The sequence below is a fragment of the Durio zibethinus genome, chromosome 10, assembly GCF_047325235.1.
Source record: "Durio zibethinus cultivar Kanyao isolate XHJ-2024 chromosome 10, ASM4732523v1, whole genome shotgun sequence".
Classification (NCBI taxonomy): domain Eukaryota; kingdom Viridiplantae; phylum Streptophyta; class Magnoliopsida; order Malvales; family Malvaceae; genus Durio; species Durio zibethinus.
Genome location: NC_143171.1, coordinates 164768 through 187632, shown reverse-complemented (window position 1 = coordinate 187632; position 22865 = coordinate 164768). Strand labels below are relative to the sequence as shown.

Genomic DNA, 22865 nt, shown 5'->3' with positions numbered 1-22865 from the left:
AGTAAATAGAAATACAATTGCTTTAACTCTCATTCCTAGCTTTTTCTCAAGTTGCTAGAGAGCCAATGGAGTGCACAGCACAAGCGTTCAGCACAAAGTTGGAAAAAAAGGCCAACTTAGGCAAATGGATGGTAGTTTCCAACTATGGCTGTACGGGTGCTAAACTTTAGCCCTTTACCCATGACACATGCATTGGCTTGGCTAGGCTAAGGCATTTTTATGGTTGATGAAACAAGACCACGAGGTTGCCAGATACCTAAAAGACTTGGCCAGACCAAGCTTGTGACCACCGCTTCTGCTTGCACCACCTTAAAGAGCCATTGCCCAATTTAGGGACTTAGTCTAGGGTCTAGGGCAACATCAGCTGTAGGCATGGGTATGAACTTGGCATAGCTAAGTTTTTCTCATGCATGCCAACCGATTAGGGCGATGGATGGTTACAGGTCACTAGAGCAACCAGTCACCTAACAACACAGCTATAAGGCATGCATGGCTTGGATTTTGCTCCAAAGATGTTGTTATGGATGTATGTAATGACAAGCTCATCACACACACCTTTTCTTTTCATGGGAAGGAGAGAGGGGCCCAAACAATCACCTTCTAAAATGCATGAAAGATTCTACAAATATTTCAATAGTAGACATTAAAGTGTCTGAAATGGAGACACTTTTTCAAATAGGCATATCCTACACTAAAGGTCCATAGGTGCCAATAGTGGTCGAGGCATGTTTCTGTACCAAGGCCCAGCATGTATCGATAGTGTTCAAGGTAACTGCTCGCACCAAGGGCCATCATGTATTGATGCTGATTGAGGTATATATTTGTACCAAGTTCAGATTGTGCCAATGCTAATTGAGGTATGTGCTTGCACCAAGGGCCAGATCAATGCATGTACCTGTACCAAGGGCCAGCATGTGTCAATGGTGATCAAGGCACGTGCCTATACCAAAGGCTAGCTTGTGCTAATGCTGATCGAGGTAAGTGCTTGTACTAAGAGCTAACTTATGCTGGTGATGGTTAAGGCATGTGCCTGCACCATGCAGTAGCATGTGCTATTAATGGTTGAAGCCTTGGCCAAAGTTTGATTTTGGGCCATAATGCACATGTTAGGCTCAGACATGTGCTGGCACTGCATTCTTTTGCTTATAGCACCATCACTAAAGCATCATTAGAGAACCTAATCGGTGGTATTAAGGGTTCTAATAATTAGGGGTGGTGGGTTAGAGAGTGAGTGCATGATGTGCGATGGGTGTTGTCCTCAACCCTTATATTGGCCCCTTATCTCCTAAAGAACCTTGACAACTCTCCCCCCTTAATAAGCATAAGAGCTTTTACAAGTTCACATCTAATAACAATTCAAATGTCTGAAATGGGGATGCTTTTTTCAAATGGCCACAAAATCTTCCATACTTTGATTTTTTAGCTGAATTTTTTTGTAGATGCCAACAAAAATACAAAAATCATGTATACCAAATTTTGGGCCAAAACTCTTAAAATAATTTTAAGAAATCCTAAATCGTAAAAAATTTTAAAAATCATGAAAAATAGAAAATGGTTCATCTTGCCATGAAACTTCCCATGAAGGCTTAAGAGACCATTATATGAATTTACAAGCCATAAAAATGGCATTAAAATGGTAAAAATATAAAGATGTGCCTGAACCTACCTACTATCCGATCTTGATTTACATGGTGCGTAGCCCAAGAAACTACCATCTACATGTCTAGCTATTGTGCAACCTTAGGTAGGAAACTATCATCCGTATGCCTAAGTCAGCCCTTAACTGACTTTTTGTGCTATGCACTTGTGCTGAAACTCGACAAACCTCCTAGGAGTTTAGAAAAATGCTAGAAAGGAAATGGTTAAGGCAAGAGTAGTTTATTTACTTGATGGGGTATGTACATTTACTCTTAGAACACAGTCCTTATGTGTTCTCTACAAAGGCTCTCAAGGCCTAAGTCTTTAATGCTTTATACTCTTGCTTCTCTTGTTGTCACTTGATTATGGCTTATGTACAAATCAGGGGGAGACTTGCCTATTTATACTTGATCCCCCTTGGCATTTGTAGTTAGAATGAATCCAAGTGTATGTCCATTAAAGGCCTTATAGATAGTTATACGGTGCCTAGGCTCTATTAAGGTTGGCTAAGGCCTTTCTAGAGATCTGCTAGTTTTAGTTTCCCTGTTGAGCCCCTTGGTTTGGAAAAGTTTAAGCACTTACTTTGAGTGCTCATGCCTAGCTAGTTCCAGAGCCTTTTCCATTTAGTGCCACTCTACTTGCAATTAGAGCTTTCTAGAGGCTTCCTCATATAGGCTCTATAGTGCCCATCACTGTGCGTGTGCCTAATCCTTCTAAAACCTTCAGTGCCCTCACACCTTGCTTGCCTCCAAGCTTTTCTAGCCCTTTCATACCCACCCATTTAGCCTATCTCTAGGTTTATCTAAAAGTTTTATGCTCGCAAGCCTAGCCTATCTCCAGGTGGTTCTATTAGGCCTTTTTGTGCTTGACTGCTTATGCCGCATCTTAGGGCTTTCTAAAAACTTCTAATGAGTAGCCTTCATCCTTATCACTATACAACTTACCTTGAGTGCTTACACTTTGGCCTTGGCTTGACCCACACACTTGGGTAAAGTAAGTGCCTTTACAGCCTCTATTTCAATCTTTCCTAGTTCATTACCCATATCATCATAAGCAAGTCTCGTCACATGACTCTTTTGGTCTTGAACTTTTTTACGATTTGTGACATATGCATCGAGGGTCATTTGATGTTGATGGTGGTTAAGGCATGTGCATGTGTCATGGTTTGCAAGGTAGTCTAGGTCCAAGGGTTCTCTTTGAGTAGAGGAACAGTCCCTATTCTTATGGGATAGGGTCTAATAGTCATGGAGACCAGGCCTTGAGGTTTAATGAGGCCCAAGTCACAAGGAACTAGCATAAAACAATGGTATGGGTAGTGTTCAAGACTCTAGAGGCTTAGGCATAGTGTTCATGTTTGGCAAAATTGAGCCAGGCCTAAGTGTTGTTGCTAATGAGTGCTTATATGATTTTACAAGCCATAAAAATGGCATTGGCATGGTAGAAATATGAAGATGTGCTTGAACCCACCTACTACTTGATCATCATATGAAAGGTGCATGGCTTGGGTCTAGGATACTCTCGCGTGGTGCATAACCCAACATGTGCTAGTGCTGGTCAAAACATGTGCCAAGATCAATGGCTAACATGTCCCAATGGTGGTTGAGGCATGTGCATGTGTCACGGTCTACAAGCTGGTCCAAGCCTAGGGATTTTTTCTAATTCATGGAGCAATTCTAGTTCTCGCGAGATAGGTTTCGACAATTAGGAGGACTAAGCCTTGAGGCCTATAAGAGGCACAAGTCATAGGGAACCAACCCAGAATAAGGGTATGGGTAGTGATCAAGACTCTAGAGGCTCAGGCATGGTGTTCATGTTCGACAAAATTGAGCTTGGCCTTAGTGTGGGCATTGGTGAGTGCCTATATGAATTTACGAGCCATAAAAATACCATTAAGACAGTAAAAATTTGAAGATGTGCTTGACCCTACCTACTGCCCGATAGTGGTGTGCATGGTGCATAGCCTGGGCAAAGGATACCCTTACATAGTGTATAGCCCAACATGTTGCAATGGTGTTTGAAGGAACTACCTGCACAAAAGGGCAACATTTACCATTGATAGTTGAAGCATGCACTAAGGCTAAGGGCCAACTTGTCTCAATGGTGGTTGAGTTATATGATGTGTCACAATTTGCAAGCTGGTCTTAGCCCAAGGGTTTTCTCCAAGTTAAGGAGCAGTTCGAGTTCTAGCAAGATACGGTACAACAATCAGGGGGACCAAGCTTTAAGGCCTATAAGAGGCCTAGATCACGAGGAACTAAAATAAAATAGTGGTATGAGCAGTGATCAAGACTTCAAAGGCTTATACACAGTGTTCAAATTTGGAAAAATTAAGCCATGCCCAGGTGCGAGCATTGATGAACGATGCGTAAGCATATAGTCAGAACTAAGTGTGGGCATTGATGACCGAAGTGTGAGTGCATGGTCAAGCCTAGTTGAGGGTGCATGGTCATACCTAGGTATGGGCCCACTTGAACATAGTCCTAGGAAGATCATATTTGAGGGCTTCTAAAAGGCTTAACACAGTAACACAATCTTTGACAAGCTAGAATTATGCTGAGTACTTGAGTTTTGTAATCTAACTTAGGTAGATGAGGTCAATCTGCATGGAGTTTGGCTTAAGATTGGAACCTATAACCCATGCACTGAGCATCATTTAGTGTCAATGGTAATCGAGGGGCAGACAAGTGCCTTAGGTAGGAGGTTCATGGTACACATGCTGCACCAAGTTTCAGCATTTACCAAAGAGGTGTTTAAGGCAACAACCCATAACAAGGGCCCACTTATATCGATGATGGTCGAGGCAAGTGCCAACATCTAGCTTTAGTGTCTAAGGTAACATCACACACCAAGGGGCTAGCATTTGCAGATGGTGTTGGATGTGATTGCCTGCACCAACCAAGGGCCAAATCTTGTCGATGGTGCTCAAGGCAACAACCTGTATTAGGGCCAGCATGTGCCGATGGAGTTTAAGGCAAGTTCTTACACCAAAAGTGAGCCCATCACTGTAACAAATACCAAGAGCATTCAATTGTTGTTTACTTGTATGCTTAAGGAAAGGACATCATCACCCGACTAAATCAATTGCAATAGAGAACACCATTCATCCCTAAACCTAGTGAGGTGTGGTGAAAAAAAAAATAAAGTGAGAGGACTTCAGTGGCTATGGTGGAAGGAGGGGTGAATCAAAGCAACAAAAAGGTTGAATTTCATTGGATCATGGCAACAAGGCCATTCTACCACTTACAATACCCTATCATATATTTAAGTCATCTACAAAGGATTTTTTCCACCACTCGATGGGAATTGAGCTCCAAGGAGGCCCGTATGGCTTGTTTGCTATGGGTGCTACACCTATGACATGTGTCCTTCAAGGCATAGGCCCCTACTACTAGTCGATAGTTAGGTGACAGATGCATGTGTCCCTTTTAACCTAGATTCTAATGTAGAGGCATTCAGTCATAATGAAGCACAAGGTAGCTTCATGCTATTAGCTTTTCAAGCAAGTGGGATAACCAAATGTGTGACTCAATGATTCTTCTCGTATTAGGTTGAATTATTATTGTGACGCTACCATTAGTATGGTAAAACTAACCTATCTCATGATGGTTTAAACCTAGGTCACATTCCTTATTGGTGGGTGAATAATCCAACACTTGGTGAATTTTGCTTCATAATGATAGAAAGAGCCAACATTGAAGGATCAAAAAGCAACATCACTATGAACATTTGTATATCATAAGCAAGTTATCCTTCTGATAACTTTTTTGACACCTCTAGCTTCAAATTCTGAAGGTCTCCAAGATTAACAGGCCATCCTTTCATAGTTTATTCCTACTAGAAATCAAAATCAAATGAGCTTTTATCCTTTTGTTCTATATGAGATTTCTATTCTCGTTGAGCTCATCTTAGGACACCTACATTATCTTTTAACAAATGTGCTACCCCAGCCAAACTCCCCACCTAACATTGTCTTTTATCCTAATCAATCGATCAAGGTTGGCTTTAGGCCAAATAAAAGGGGTTTTGCCCTACCTCCGATTCATGGAATAAGTAAAATAATGTTAAAAGTATTGGTATTTCAATTTTGACTTAGGGTTCCCACTTATCCTACACCTTTCAATTCATTTCAAAAGGTTGGACTAGAGTTAAGCTAAATAAGGTCTTCTTTCCCTGCTAATTCTATCAAGCCCATTCCTTTGATTGTGGTTTCATTGGATAGTAGATAGGGACAATGGGAATTATGTTAATCCATTCATGTGCTCACTAATTAGATGATGAGGCATTTGGCTACCATAAGAGAGTCATAGTTAGTCCTGTCGTTTACCCTCACTTGGTTGAGTTCTTCACTTTGACATTTAAAGCACTGGGCAAAAATCACATTGCATGAGTATTCGTAGGGACCATTGTAATGCTTTGTTTTAATTAAATAGTTAGATTCCCTTTATCCATATCAATTCTAAGTTGACTATTCATTGCCCGGGGAAAACCTTCAAGGAAGCCTTTCCAAGTCCGTACTTGATCAACACACAACGACCCACTATTGCCATGAGAGCAGCTCAAGTAGTGCATCAACAGCCAATGAGTTTGGGATTAGGACCCCGTGCCTGACCCTCAAAGCCAATCCATTTCTTGAGGTTATCGATCCATTTTGCTAACTTCCCTTGCCTATATTGTTCCATTGACTAGAGGCTATTCTCTTTAGAGAGTGATGTGATTATGAATATGATTGGGCATGGAGAGCACTTGATCTTCCATATTTTTAAAGGTCATTGAGGGTACACAAAACACCATGTGACTTGTGATGCTTTTTTGATTGCTGGACCCTACCTCTGGCTGAGCCATTTCTAGGGTGGGCAGGCCATAAATAAAAAAGATAACTCTTCCCAAGGCCCTCTCCAACACCTCTAGACTACCTAATATTGCTGTCAGCCAATGCATCCTGGTTTAGGAATTTTAACTAAATTCCCTTTTAAAGCTCACATTAGACACACTATCAGATATGCTTTCCCCATATCTTAGGATCAACTAACCCATGTGCAAGTGCAATTCATAGGGAACCTTTCCCCTTTTTAGCATTTAATGTTCTCATTTGAATATTTGCTACTACCACCAAGATTATGCCACAGGCTTTGCAGTGACCACCATGCCTTTCTACTCATTAGGACCTGGCCTTTGCCCTTGCCCTGATAGTTGCGTATAGGTCACACATTTAAATGCCATCCATTTTTTAGGCTAGTTGATTCGATAGGTAAGTTGTTGCACACTTAGTGGATTTCAACTTTTATGACCCCCATCCTACTATCTTAATCGACCAACACCCTTTATGGGTTCTAGGTTAGCATGCAGTTGGGCACCATAACTCAGCTTTCAGTTCATCCCTTATTGCCAATTTTGCTTACCAAAAATGGCCCACTTAGAGCTCTTGATTCTGTGGCACAGCTCAATGAAGTAGCTACACCATCCTACCTATTTAAAGTTTGAGAGTAGGTTCAAGGCATTGCACCTTTGATGTCTCTAATCATTGGCTTTACCTAATAGAACTTGCTAAGGGCTCCTACTATCTTAAGGTAAACTTTAGAGGGAACTAGCTACTAGATGGTTCGATTAGTCTTTCACCCCTAAACCCAAGTCAGATGAATGATTTGCACGTTAATATCACTGTAGGCCTCCATCAGAGTTTTCTCTAGCTTTACCCTACTCGAGCATAGTTCACTATCTTTTAGGATCCCAACAGGCATGCTTACACTCGAACCCTTCTTAGAAGATCAAGTTCAGTTAGTGGTGCACTCGTGAGGGATCTCATCAATTAGCTTCCTTACACCTTATAGGTTTTCTAGCTTGTTGACTTGCACACATGTCAGACTCCTTGGTTCATGTTTCAAGATAGGCTGGATGGAGAGCCTATAGGCCAATGTCAGGAGCATATGAGTGCCAAGGCACACTGAGATGACTTGTGTTGCATTCCACAATTACAAAAATGACATCTCTATAGGCATATCAAAAGCCTAGGCTTAGGCTGCCACTATGACCTGTATTGGTCCATACTTTGAGTTGATCTATAGACCGGCTCTTGCCATTCCATATCTGACCAAAGTGCATAGCCAACCCCCATTTACTTCCCTCATAACAATTTCAAGCACTATTTGAATCTCTTTTCAAAAACCTTTTCATCTTTCTTTTGTAGTACTTTTTTGTTATCAGTCACTACTTGCATTTAGCGTTGGATAGAATTTATTGCTCAATTTGGGTTGCATTCCCAAACAACTTGACTCACAGACTGTACCTCATTGTGGGATAGGGTCTAGGCACAATAGGGCTCTTACCTTTTTTAGTGCCTTTTTCCAAGGGACTTAGGCCTGGTTCGCCACTAAAGATGCTTCTTTAGACTACAATTTGGATACTAGGAGTGCCTGATTCTCAAGCTAGGCTCTTCCTAGTTTGCTTGCCATTACTAGGGGAATCCTGGTAAGTTTCTTTTCCACCACTTATTGATATGCTTAAACTCAATAGGTAATCCTACCTGACCTAGAGTGGTGATGCAAGCATTGATCGAGCAATGTAAGGGGCCTGATAGGGTCTAAATAGATAATGAGTGCATGTCATAGGAGATGAGGCACATCAAAAGCTTTACCACTGATGGTTAGTGCTATCATTGCCAAGGACTCACTTTTGGGCCAACCATGATTGACGAGATCATAAGAGGCCGTCTGTTACCCCTTCACCAAAAGCCTAATAGACAAGGGGTGGAAGGGCAACAATGCATGGTACCTAGGTAGACGTGCCCTTAGCCTAATGGAATGGGAAGTAACTTGCCTTCAAAGATTCAATGATTCATGCCATTTTGTAATTCACACCAAGTATCGCATTTTGCTACATTCTTCATTAATGAGAGAGCCAAGATATCTATTGCAAATAGTCATTTTGGTTTTTCATGATAGAAAGAGTCATGGTGTCGCCTTCACACACATAGTAAATGGGATGGCAATGGCACACACACTCTTTTTCATTAGGGTTCCTTCGTGTGATTCATGTTAAGGGTTCATTATTTAGCCACAGGCAATGATACCAATCATGTCACCCACTTAGAAGGTAAAATGAATCAACCGCTACACATGCATGAGGCTAAAAAGAGCTTAGGGCATAAAGGCACCCTCATCCCTAGGTGTTTCATTAATGCGTTTGCGGGTCATTCGATGAGTAGGTTTTGACAATGATTTTTTTTATAGTTTCACTTATGAAAACCTTGTTACGACTTCTCCTTTCTCTAAATGATAAGGTGCAATGGACTTCTTACAACATTTTTGGCAATAAAGCATCCACATCACCATGATCCAAACACTTCACTGGACCATTCAATCGGTAAGAGCAATAGGTGGTGTCTACAAAGGAAAAAAATAGTCAACATCAGCTGAAGACTCATGGTTACTAGGAATTTCTCATTGAAGACTAACAATTGCAATGATCTATCTTCATCATGATGAAATTTCAAAGATTACCTGAGCCTGTCAGCCAAGGCTATAGACTCGTTCAATACATCAGTGTAGTGTATGAGTAGCCCAAAACATCTATGGGTGTCATAGACTTGTTATTCCCTCAAACTTCCTTGGCCTAAATGGCCATAGTCCCTCTAAGAAGCTAGCCATGAAGAATCACCTTCGCATAGCTAGTTAGTAGGTTGAGATCTTGTTCATTAATAGAATTAACTAGAAAAATCACTCCACAAACTAAGAACGGCCATGCACCACCACTCATAGAATCAATAAAAAACTCTCAATCTATCAACCCTTACTATGTGTAGACCGGGTTAGTTTCCCCATGTTGACTGAAATTAAGCTATAGGCTCTACTTTTAATGGTGCCCTTCTATCAATTCCTTTAAGTTTTAGCCCTACGACCATATTCCCCCTGAAACCCAAAGACTTTGATTTCTCATAAGGTACCAACAGAGTCTTAAAAGTAACATCCATTGATCCCTGGTCGGCATCATTTATGGTAGAGACTAGGATGGTATTTGATCATGTTTTAGCCCTTAACTTTCATTTTTGATTAATAAAAATATCCTTGGTAAATGCTTTTGTAGTTGTTCGTCTTTTATAAATTTAAAAATTTCACCTTTGACTATGAAATACAAATGCCCCTGATTGTTTCTGTTAATCATTACTCTGATCTTGAAGGCCAATGCAATAGGACTAAAATCCTATGATGTTATCCCATGCTAATGCATACAAGCAAGGGCTTGCTTTAAGCACTCTAATTTCTTCAAAGAAGTAGTGTCAGAGGAATGACCTAGCCAGTTAAGGCCAAGGGCACATCGCTAGTAGTAGGGACAAGTAAATCGATGCTTATTGTGAGGTGGACCAGATGACTTAACCCTAGCTCTAACTATGAGCTTTTTAACTGTAACAACTTAAATTTATGCTATTAGAGCTAGAATTACTATGGCTATTGGCACCAGACTTGCCCTCCAATGGATCTTCGCTAAGGGATTTAGATTGTAGTCATTCCAATTGCTAGACTTATAAAGCTCAATATTGTTATTTATTATCACCAACTCCCTATGTCAAGATTGGGTAATTTCTACTCCTACTGCCTTCCTTGGATGGGGTAGCCATTTCTCAGGCTCTCTCTTCAGAATCAAACCCTAACTCTCCATCACCCATCATCATCATAATAGACCACAATCCTAGCATCAAAACTTCATAGGGCAAAAATTTGAATGATGTGTTGCTAGCATAGCACAAAGGCCATGCAATCCATTAAGTTATCATGAATCATCAAAATAACGGACAAAGCTCGTGTCGACCTTTTATCTAATAAATGCATCCTTTTTAAAAGTTGGGGTTTCTGCACGTATTAGCTCTAGTATTACTATGGTTATCCGAGTAGTAGATACCATCAAATAAACTATAACTAATTTAATAAGCCATTCATAGTTTCACAATTTGAATTAGTTTATAATAGCACATAGGCCTCAACGCACCAACTAAGTAGCGAAGAGAGCTAACATGGAGCACAAACATCTTGCATGTTAAGCATATAAAATGCATAGCATTAGATGAGCAAGGTAGAGAGCCCACGCCTACAAAATGTTCCACATCTAAGAGCACTATCGAACACCAGTGCACCAATGTAGCCATGGCAGTTTGAGTGGCATAATTGGGTCACGAGGCATGATTGAGTTTTGACTCGTAGCCTCTAAGGACATAAGATTGATGAGGGATGGCAAGACATCCAATTTCCATTGATTCAGTATATGGCATAGGATCCTAATTGCACCTCCAAGGTATGATGACCACATAGGGGTAGATTAAAATAGATGATGGGTCAATAGTTTGATGCATCAAGCTTAAAGCCTGCCAACATGCACAACCATAGCACCACTCCTATGCCTATTACTACAAGGTAGCATCCACACACACTGGTTTATAACCCACCCAATCCATTATTCGATGAGCAAACAGATGAAACAATGTACGAGGCCATGCCACAACTACTTGGCATGGGAAAAACACAAGCAATGTCCATGAGACTACCCCTACTATCCAATAGGCAACAATGGCATAATTGGGTCATGAGGTATAATTGAGGTCTGACTCCTAGCCTTTAAGGACATAAGATTGATTAGGGATGGCAAGACATTTGATTTCCATTGATTTCAACATGTGGCATAGGATCCTAATTGCACCCCCAAGGTATGATGACCACATAGGGGTAGATTGAAATGGATGATGGGTGAACAATTTGATGCATCAACCTCAGAGCTTGCCAACATGCACAACTGTAGTACCACTCTTATGCTTATTACTACAACCAATAGCATCCACATACACTAGTTTATAACCCACCTAATCAATTATTCGATGAGCGAGCAGATGAAACAACGTACGAGGCCATGCCATAATTGCTTGGCATGGGAGAAACACAAGCAATGTCCATGAGACTACCCCTGCCATCCAATAGGCAACAATGGCATACACCCCCAATGCTTACTCTAGCTAGGATGGTACACACAAACTCTATTGTCACCATCCAAAAAAGACATTGATCGATTCAGGAACTTGTTCCTAGGGCCTTGGGCAGCATCAACTGCATGCACGGGCTTGATTAGGCCTAGGCATTTTTGTGGTCGATGAAAAAAGACTATGATATTGCCAAATACCCGATAGACTAGGCTAGACCAAGCCTGTAACCATAGCTTCTGCTTGTACCAACCCAAAGTGCCATTACTTGATTCAAGGATTGGTTTAAGGTTTGGGGTAGCATCAACTACAGGCATGGGCTTGAGCTTGGCATAGCCAAGCCCTTTTACATATGCATGCCAACCAGTCAAGGCCATGGGTTGCTTACGAGTCACCAAAGCAACAAGTCATCAGACAACATGGCCAAAAGGCATGCATGGCCTAGATTTTGCTCTAAGGATGTTACCACAAATGTACATAATGACAGGCCCATCATGAACACCTAAAGAGCATGAGAGATTTTATAGATGTACTGGTAGTCAACATTAACGGGTCTAAAATGGGGGCACTTTTTTCAAACAGGCATATTTTACACTAAAGGTTTGTATGTACCGATGGTGGTCAAGGCATGTGCCCTCACCAAAGCCTAGCATATGCTGATAGTGTTTTAGGCAAGTGCTAGTAGCGAGGGCCAACATGTGTCGATGGTATTCGAGGCAACTGCCTACACTAAGGGCCATCTTCTATCGATGCTAATTAAGGTATGTGCTCATATTAGGTCTAGCTTGTGCCAATGCTAATCGAGGTATATGCTTGCACCAAAGGTTGGCATGTGCTCACACCAAGGGCTAGCATGTGCCAATGGTGGTCGAGGCAAGTACCCATACCAAAGGCTAGTTTGTGACGATGGTAGTTAATGTAAGTGCTCATACCAAAGGCCAGTTAGTATTGATGATAGTCAAGGCATAGGCTTACACCATGTACCAACATGTGTCGTTGATGGTCAAGGCCTTGGCTAAAGTTTGATTCTAGGTCACGGTACACATGCTAGCCTCAAGCATGTGTTTTTGCCTAAGGCACAATCTTCGAAGCATCATCAGAGAACTTGATCGATGGCACTAAGGGTTCTGACGATTAAGGATGAAAGGCTAGGGGCGTGTGCACATGATGTGTGATGGGTACTAGCCCTTGGCCCTTATATTGCTCCCCTATCCCCCAAGGAACCTTAACAACTCATACCTCTTTAAATAGCATAAGAGCTTTTACAAGTTCATAGGCAGTAGCCATTCAAGTGTCTAAAATGGGGATGCTTTTTCCAAATGGCCACAAAATCTTCTACATTTCAAATTTTTAGCTAAATTTTTTATGAATGCCAACAAAAATACAAGCATCATGTACCAAATTTAGGGCCAAAACTCTTTCTAAAAAAATTTTAAAAAATCTTAAACCATGAAAAATTCCAAACATCATGAAAAATAGAAAACAAGTCATCTTGCCATGAACTTAACATGAAAGTTTAGGAGACCATTATATGAATTTACAAGCCATAAAAATGGCATTGGCATGGTAGAAATACAAAGATGTGCTTGAACCCACCTACTGCTCAATTATGGTGTGCATGGTGTGTGGCCTAGGCCTAGGATACTCACATGTAGTGCATGGCATTTAAGGGAGCTACCTATACAAGGGCCAGCTTATGCCAATGCTGATTGAAGCATGTGCCAAGACAAAGGGCTAATAAGTCTCGATAATGGTCGAGGTATATGAATGCATTGAGGGTCATTTTATGTTAATGGTGGTCGAAGCATGTGCATGTGTCATGATCCACAAGCTAGTCTAAGCCCAAGGGTTCTCTTCGAGTCAAGAAACAGTTCTAGTTTTAGTGGTACTAGGTCTAACAACTAGAAGGACTAGGCTTTAAGGCCTGCTAGAGGCCCAAGTCATGGGGAACTAGCATAGAATAGTGGTATGGGTAGTGATCAAGACTCTAAAAGCTCAGGGATAGTGTTCAGGTCTAGCAAAATTGAGCCAGGCCTAGGTACAGGTGCTGGTCCCTTTAACTTATGCTGTCGACACTTTTGATTTTGAGTTATCTATTGCACCCTCTCTTATGAGGAATTTGGTTGTACTATGGAACTCATACTGTGCACTCTATTACCATTGGTTTCCCTTTATCATCTTTTTGAGAGGTCTCAATCCCTTAACAGTCTCGACTAGCACCTAGTTGCTCCTTGTTGGGCCCTTTCTAGGGTTGTTTACCATTGCCACTTTGCCTTTGGACAACGTCTCTTCCTTTTTGATGGTTGAAAGCTTTAGGCACTCCCTAACCCAATATGGACTGGCAAAAAAATAGCAACTCATGGGCCTCATGCCTTTGTTGATAGTTTATCAATTTTGCTAAATCTAGGCTTCCTCATAGCCTTTTCCTCTCTTAAGGAATTACCATCGGTGTCTCTCACACTCTTTTTTTTTTTTTTGGCCTTGGAAACTTGGTGCACTCAACCTGAGTTAATGATTCTATAGCAACTCTAGCCCGACTCAACTTTTAAATGCCTTTTCATTACAGCTTGACCTTGACCCATGGCATTAGTCTATTAATGAAATGTTTAGGCACCTCCACTCTCGGTTATAAGCTTGCATCAGCAACCTTAGCAGCTCGTAATGTAGCATGGTCAACCTTGAGCCTAGCTAGCTCTTCTCACAAAGTTGTCACCATGGACTCTAATGCCTCATTACATTGCATGAACTTCTCTAGTGCCTTATTCAAGGGTCCCTTAACATCTCTAAACCAATCTATTATTTACAAAATAGACTCCCATACTTTGCTAATCTAGTGCTTGTTGGCACATATCTTTCTAAAGCTTTCCCCCATTTGTCTATAGGTGGGCACTCTTCAAGCACCTCTCTTTAGCCTCTTCTCTGGTTTTCCCTAAACATGCTATAGCCTAAAACATGCTTGCACAACTTACCATAGTTCTTACACACCACACTAGGATGCTCGCATGTAAGTCCCCTAACTTGCACTAATGCCAACTTTGGCTTTTCACACCAACTTTAGCTCTTACGACAACTCTGGCTCCTCATGTCATGAGTAGGGATCTGTTGCACACTAACCAAGGCTCTAGTCACCACCTTTGGTTTGATCCAGGCTTTGATACCCCCTAGTATTTGGTTTTGCTACCTACTCCTAACTCCCTTAAATTAGACTTTGATACAACTTATCATAGGCTAAGACTCAAGCTCTAGGATCGTATAGCTCCATAATAGGGGAATGAACTCTTCTACATCCTAGATCAATCTAAGATAAGAAATAATGCATGATCACTCTAGACTGCGAGGTTGGCTGCCTAGTACATTGCAAAACAAAAGGGCATAATAAGTGTTTGAAGAAAGGTTAAAAGAACAACAAAAAGTTTAAAACAAGAGTAAAAATGTTATTACTCAATGGTTTTAGTGTGTGCGTAATAAAAATGGAGGACTCTCTCTTTATAGCTGAGTCTCCTTTATAATCAGAGCCTAAAATACATTCTTAAACTCTAGAGATTACAATCCTTGATTTTGAGGGATTTGGTGCTATTGCATGATTTTTGACTTGCTAAAATCATGCTAAGCACCAAGCCTTCTAGAAGCCCTTAAATATAATCCTTCTAGGATTGTGTTCATGCATGCCAAGACCATGCACCCATACCTCGATCATTAGTGCTTCTACTTTAGTCTAACTAGGTGCCCACCCATTGTTCACTAGTGCCTGTCCTTGGGCCTGGCTCAATCTTGCCTAACCTTATCCTTTTTCCTAAACCTCTAGAGTCTCGATCAATACTCGCCCTATTGTTCTAGGCTAGTTCCATGTGACTTGAACCTTTAACGCACCTTATGGCCAGGTCTCTTAAACTATAAGACTCTATCCCATTAGAACTTGTATTACTACTTAACTTGGAAAAAACCCCTAGGCCTGGACCAACTTGCAGACCTTGACACATGCACTGAGGGTCATTGGGTGATGATGGTGGTCAAGGTATGCATATGTGTCACAATCTGCAAGCTGGCCCAAGCCAATGGGTTCTTTTTAAGTCAAGAAGAAGTTTTAATTTTAGTGGGATAGGGTCTGACAACTAAAGGGACCAAGCCTTGAAGTGTACTAAAGGCTTAGGGCATGGGGAATTAGCCTAAATTGGTGGTATGAGTAGTGATCAAGACTCCAAAGGCTTATGCATGGTTTTCAAGTTTGGCAAAATTGAGTTAGGACTAAGTGCGAGTGTTGGTGAGCACTTATATGAATTTAGAAGCCATAAAAATGGCATTGGCTTAGCAAAAATGAACAAATTGCTTAAACCCACCTACCACTCAATTATGGTTCCCATGGTTCATGGCTCGAGCCCAAGATAGCATGACCCAGCATGTGCTGATGGTTTTTAAAGGAACTGCCCATACAAAGGGCCAGTATGTGCTGATGATGGTTAAAGCATGTGCTAAGACCAAGGCCCAACATGTCTCGATGAAGGTCAAGGCATGTGTGTGTGTAATGGTTCGCAAGCTAGTATAAGCCTAGTGGTTCTCTTTGAGTTAAGGGATAATTCTAGTTCCAGCAAGATAGGGTCCAATAGCCATGAACACTTGTTCTTGAGGCCTACTAGAGGCCTAGGTCATGGGGAACTAGCCTAAAATAGTGGTATAAGTAATGATCAAGACTCTAGAGGCTAGGACTTGGTGTTCATGTTTGGCAAAATTGAGACAATCCTAGGTACAGGCATTGGAGAGTGCTTATATGATTTTACAAGCCATAAAAATGGCATTGGCTCTGCAGAAATAAGATGTGCCTAAATCCACCTACTGCTCGATCATGGTGCACATGGTGCATGGCCTAGGCCCAGGATACATACGCATGGTGCATGGCCTAGCATGTGCCGATGGTGGTTGAAGCATGTTTTAAGACCAAAGGCTAACATGTCCCAATAGGGGTCGAGGCATGTGCATATGTTTGGTCTATAAGATAATCAAACGTAAAGGTTCTTTTCAAGACAAGGTGTAGTTATAATTCTAGTAGGATAAGGTCTAACAGCTAAGGGGATTGAGCCATGAGGCCTATTGGAGGCCTAGGTCATGGGGAACTAGCCCAAAATAGTGGTATTGGCAGTGATCAAGACTCTGCGACTTAAACACAGTGTTTATGTTTGGCAAAATTGAGCCAAGCCTATGTGCAGGCACTAGTGAGCACTTATATGAAATTGCAAGCCATTAAAATGGCATTGGCATAACCGAAATATAAAAATGTGCTAAGCCCTCCTATTACTTGATCATGGTGTGCATGGTGCATGGCCGATACCAAGATACCCGCACATGATTCATGGCCTAACATGTGCCAATGGTATTTGAGGGAACTACCCATACAAAAGGCTAACATGTGTTGATAGTGGTCAAAGCATGTGTTGAGTCCAAAGCCAACATGTCTCGATGGTGGTTGAGACAGGTGCATGTGTCATAGTCCACAAGCTGGTACTAGCCTAGGGGTTCTCTCTAAGTCAAGGAGTAATTCTAGCTCTAGTGAAACAAGGTCTGATAGCCAGGGGGACCAAGACTTAAAGCTTATTAGAGACCTAGATCATGGGGAACTAGCCCAGACTAGTGGTATCGACAATCATCAAGACTCTAAAAGCTCAGGCATGGTGTCTAGGTTAGTAGGATTGAGCCAGGCCTAGGTCCGTGCATTGGTGAGTGATGCACTAACACACAGTCAGACCCAAGTGCAAGCACTGATGATCGAGGTATGAAAACATGGCCAAACCTAGGTGTGAGCATGCCTGGATACAGTCATAGGAGGAGCAGTATATATGGGCTTCTAGAAGGCCCAATACTATAACACAATCTTTGATGAGCTAGAATTATGCTAAGCACTTGAATTTTATATGCTGACTTAGGCAAATGGAGTCAATTCCCTGTCCAAGGCCACACAGAGTTTGGCTTAAGACTAGAGCTCATGACACATGCATCGAGCGTTATTTAGTGCCAATAGCAATTGAGAGGCAAACAACTGCCTTGGATGGGAGGGTTATGGTACACATGCCACACCAAGTGCCAACATCTACCAAAAAGGTGTTCAAGGTAACTCTACCAGTTAGAGGGAGGGATGAATTGAAGCGACAAAGGATTGAATCTCAGTGGATCATGGTAGCAAGGTTGCTCTGCCACTTACAATACCCCATTGCATATTTAAGTCATCTGCAAAAGATTTTACTCATCGCTCAATAGGAATTGAGCTCTAATGAGGCTTGTATAGCTTGTCCGTAATAGGGGTTGCACCTATGACACATGCCGTTAGGGGCCATGCATCCATGCTATAGGTCGGTAATTGGATGATGGGCACGTGAACCACTTCTAGCCTAGATTTTGACTTAGAGGCATTCAATTATAATCCAGCACATGATAGCTTTTTACCCCTAGCTTTTCAACCAAGCACGATGACCAATTGTGCAAGTCAACAGTTCTTCTCATTCTAGGTTCAATTACTATTGTAATATTGCTATCAATAGAGTAAAACTAATGTATCTCACAATAGTCTAAACCTAGCTCACATTTCATATTGGTGGGTGAACAATCCAACACTTAGAGAATTTTGCTTCACAATGATAAGAAGAGTGACATCAAAGGATCAAAAAACAATGTTGCTAATGAATACTTCATTGCCACAAGCTAATTTTCTAATGCCACTAGCTTCAAATTTCAAAGGTCTAAAAGATCCAATAGGCCATGCTTTCATGGTTCATATTTGTACTGAAAATCAAAATAAAATGAGCCTTTTCCCTTTTGTTCCACATGAGATTCTTGTTCTCATTGAGATTATCATAGGACACCTGTGTTATCTTTTAATAGATGTGCTGCCCCAGCAAACTCCCCACCTAACAATGTCTTTTGCCTAGATTGACCAACCGAGGCTTGCCTTATGTAAAAAAAAAAAGGTTGTGCCCTACCTCTGATTCATGAAATAAGTAAAATAACATTAATAGAAATGGTATTTCAATTTCATCAGAGGGCTCCCACTTATCCTACACCTCTCAAGTCATTTCACAAAGTTAGACTAGAATCAAGCTCAATTAAGTCTTCTTTCCTGTTGGTTCTGCTAAGCCCATTCCCTTGGTTGTGGTTTTGTTGGATAGTCAAAAGGGATAATGGGAATCTTGTTAATCCACTCATTTGTGTCACTAATTAGATGTAAAGGCATTTGGCTACCTTAAAAGAGTCATATTACTCCCACCATTTACCCATGATTGGTTGAAATTCTTCACTTTGACATTTAAAGCACTAGGCAAAAACCACATTAAGTGAGCATCCCTAGGGACCATCGCAATGCTTTATTTTAATTAAACAGTCGAATTCCCCTAGTCCATACTAGTTTTGAGTTGACTATTCATCACATAGGGAAGGCCCCCCGAAGGAGCCATTCTTAGTCTATCCCCCAGCCTACATGTATCGAATTACTCTCATCGTGGGGGCAGCTCGAGTAGTGCATTGATAGCCAAAAGGTTCAAGACTAGGACCCCTATGCCCAACCCTTAGAGCCAATCATTTTCCCAAGGTTAGAGATCCATTTTGCTGACTTCCCTTACCTACATTATTCCATCGACTAGAGCTTGTTCAATTTGGAAACCCATGCAATTATGAGTACAACTGGGCATAAATAGCACTCACTCCTCCATATTTTCAAGGGCTGCTAGGGTAAATAGGACATAATGTGACATGTGTTGCTCTTTTGGCCAATGGAATCTACCTCCAATTGAGTTGTTTCTAGGGTGGGCAGGTCATTAAATAGAAAAGATAACTCTTCTTAAAACCCCCATCGATGTCTTTGGAATCCCTAATGTTGTTGTTAGCCATTGTGTCCTAGTTTAGGAATTTCAACTCAATTTCCTTTCAAAGCTCATGTTGGACCTATCTCTAAGGATTGACTAACCTATGTGCAAGTGCTGTTCACATGGAACTTTTCCTTTTTTTGGCCTTCAAAGTTTTCATTTCAATATTTGCTACTACTACCAAGATCTGCACTAATAGTCTCTTTGCACAAGCTTACGCACTGAGTTTTACAGCAACCATTATATCTTCCTACTCATTAGAGCTTCACCCTTGCCTCGATGATCTAGTATAGGTCACATGCTTAAGCGCCATTTATTTTCGAGGCTAGTTGATTTGACAAGTGGGTTGTTACACACTCCTTAAAGGATTTTGACTTCCATGATCACTGTCTTACTATCTTAATTGACCAACACCTTTGAGGGTTCTAAGTTAGCACACAATTAGCCACTGTAACCCAACTTTTAGTTCATCCTATGTCGCCAGGTCTACTTACCAAAAATGCCCACTTTGAGGTCTCGATTCCATGGAGCATCTCAATGAAGTAGCTACATCATCCTACTTATTTAAGTTTGAGAATAGGTTGAAGGCATTGTGCCCCAATGCCTCTAACCATGGCTTTACCCAATAGAACTCGCTAAGGGCTCCATCTATCTTTAAGGAAACTTTAGGGGGAACTAGCTACTAGATGGTTCAATTAGTCTTTCACCTCTATACCCAAGTTAGATGAATGATTTACACATTAGTATCATTACGGGCTTCCACTAGAGTTTCCCATAGCTTAGCCCCACTCAATCATAGTTCACCTCAATAGGTAATCTCACACTCGAACCTTTCTTAGAAGATCAAGGTTGATCGATGGTGCACCTGTGAGGGATCTCGCCAACCAACTTCCTTGCACCTTATAGGTTGTCTAGCATGTTAACTTGCACACATGTCACACTTCTTGGTCTATGTTTCAAGACAAGCTAGATTAGGAGCTTGTAGGCTGATGCCAGGAGCACACGAGTTTTGAGGTATGTTGAGATGATGTGTGTTATGTTCCACGATCATAGCGACAATGTCTCCATGCGTATATCGAAAGCCCAGGGTTGGGCAGCCACTGTGACACATGTTAGTCCATGCCCTAAGCTAATCAATCGACTGGCTTTCACCATTCCACATCTAACTAGGGTGCATCATCGTTCCTTATCCATTTCCCTTTCGATAATTTGAAGCACTCTTTGACTCCCTTTTCAAAGTCATTTTCATCTTTCCCTTGTAGTACTTTTTCACTATTGGTTTTTCACTTGTATTCAGCCTTGGATGAAATTTACCAACCGATTAGGGCTGCAGTCCCAAACAACCTGACTCATAGATAGAGTCTTATAGTGCGATAGGATCCAAGCATAACAGGACTCTCAGCCTCTCTAACACCTCTTTCTATGGGACTTAGGCCTAGTCCATCATTGAAGATGTTTCACCAAACTACAATTTGGACTCCAAGGGTTTTCGATTCTCAACTTGGGCTTTTATTGGTTCGCTCATTGTTACTAGAAGAATCTTGGTAAGTTTCTTTTCCTTTACTTATTCATATACTTAAACTCAATAGGTAATCTTACATGACTTAGGGTCACAATGTGAGCATTGACTAAGTGATGTGGAGGGTCCAATGGGTTCTGTTGGATGAGTGCATGTCACCAAAGATGATTCACACTAGGAGCTTTAGCATTGATAGTCATAGGGCTTTGATTGCTAGGGACTCATTTTTGGGCCAACCATAATAAACCGCTCGATAGGCGAGAGGTTAGAAAGGGTGATGATGCATGATAGCCAAGCAGGCATGCCCTTGGCATAATGGCTAAAGGTGCAACTTGCATTCAAAGAATTGATGGTTCACAAGATTCTGCAATTCACGCCAAGTATCGCATTTCATTACATTCTTCATCGATGTGAGAGTTGAGATATCCATTGTCGAGACTCATTTTATTTTTTCATGACAAAAAGAGTCATGGTAGCACTCATACATGCATTACAAATGGTATGGTGATAGCACACAAACTCTTTTTCATTCTGATTTCTTAGTGGGATTTGTGTTGGGGGTTTGTTATTTAGCCCTAGGTGATGATACCAATCGTTTCACTTGCTCGAGAGCCAGAATGAAGCAACCGTCATGCATGTCTAAGGCCAGAAGAGGCATGAGGCTTAGGGCACAGAAGCATCCTTGCCCTCTTAGTGTTTCGTTAAAACATTTATGGGTCCTTTGTTAAGCGGGTTTCAACAATGATCCTTTCGTAGGTTTACTTATGAAAACCTTTTTATGACTTCTCTTTCCTCTAAATGATAAGGTTTAATGGGCTTCTTGTGACATCGTAGGCTGAGCTCTCATTCATTAATGAAATTAACCAAACAAATCACTTCACCAACTAAGATTAGCCATGCACCATCACCCATAGAATCAAGAATGAGTTCTAAGTCTATGAATCCTTACTATGTTTGAACTTAGTAAGTTTCCTCGTGTTAAGCCAAATTAAGCCGTAAGCTCCACTCTTGGTTGTGCCCTTTTATCAATTCCTTTAAGTTTTAGCCTTGAGACCATACTCACCTGAAACCCAAAGACTTTGATTTCTCATAAGGTGTTGACAAAGTCCTAAAAGTAACATCCATTGATCCCGGGTAGGCACCATTAATGGTTAAGATTAGGATGGTATCTTATTGTCTTTGAGCCCCCAACTTTCATTCTTGATTAATGAAAACATCCTTGGCAAATGCTTTTGCAATTGTTCATCTTTCAAAAATCCATGAATTTCACCTCTGACTATGAAATATGATGCCCCTAATCGTCCTCATAGGTACCAATTTTGTTTTTCTTTTTTATTATTATTATATAATTTTGTTATTTTTTTATTATATATAATTCTGTTTATTATTATTATTGTTGTTATTAATCTTTAAAACAAAAGGAAAAAAAGTATAAAAAAAAGAGAAAAAAAATCTTTGATTTCAACTATGGCAGCCAAAATCAAGCTGCTAGAGTGGTCCAAATTTCTTCCTGGCATTGTCTAACATGGCAACATGAAATTCGATGACCAAAAGTCACCGGATAGACAACCAAATTTTCCACAAAAGGATCCTAGAAGATCTGGGATCTTGATTCTCAAAAGCTCTATAAATAGAGCTAATCTCTACAAGGAACAGACAAAAAAAAAAAAGAACAATAAGAGGGAACACACAATAAAAAAAAATAGCAAACACAAAAATTTTTTTTTCGAGAATGAAATTCTCAATCTAGGAAGTTGTAGATTCTTTTTGAAAAATATGGGCTTGGAAAGGTGTTTAGAAAGCAGAAAGGATCATTGGGAGAATTTTTGGGAATTTTTGAAAACTTTTTTTGGGTCACCAGAAATTGGAAAAGTTTGAATTTTTCGGCAATCGTTGAATTTTTTGG

General features: G+C 40.9%; 2 non-coding genes and 3 pseudogenes across 2 annotated transcripts; all 5 read right to left on the bottom strand.

Annotated features, from left to right (window-relative positions):
* Positions 1-4815: 4815 nt before the first annotated feature.
* Positions 4816-8172, bottom strand: LOC149516272 (25S ribosomal RNA). The gene has a single exon (XR_016346034.1). It is a non-coding gene; the product is annotated as a 25S ribosomal RNA (ribosomal RNA).
* A 228-nt stretch (positions 8173-8400) lies between these two features.
* LOC149516271 (5.8S ribosomal RNA) lies at positions 8401-8556 on the bottom strand (annotated as a pseudogene).
* Positions 8557-8846: 290 nt separating this feature from the next.
* On the bottom strand, positions 8847-10704 carry LOC149516270 (18S ribosomal RNA; annotated as a pseudogene).
* Positions 10705-17720: 7016 nt separating this feature from the next.
* On the bottom strand, positions 17721-21053 carry LOC149516269 (25S ribosomal RNA; annotated as a pseudogene).
* Positions 21054-21244: 191 nt separating this feature from the next.
* Positions 21245-21400, bottom strand: LOC149516268 (5.8S ribosomal RNA). The gene has a single exon (XR_016346020.1). It is a non-coding gene; the product is annotated as a 5.8S ribosomal RNA (ribosomal RNA).
* Positions 21401-22865: the final 1465 nt, after the last annotated feature.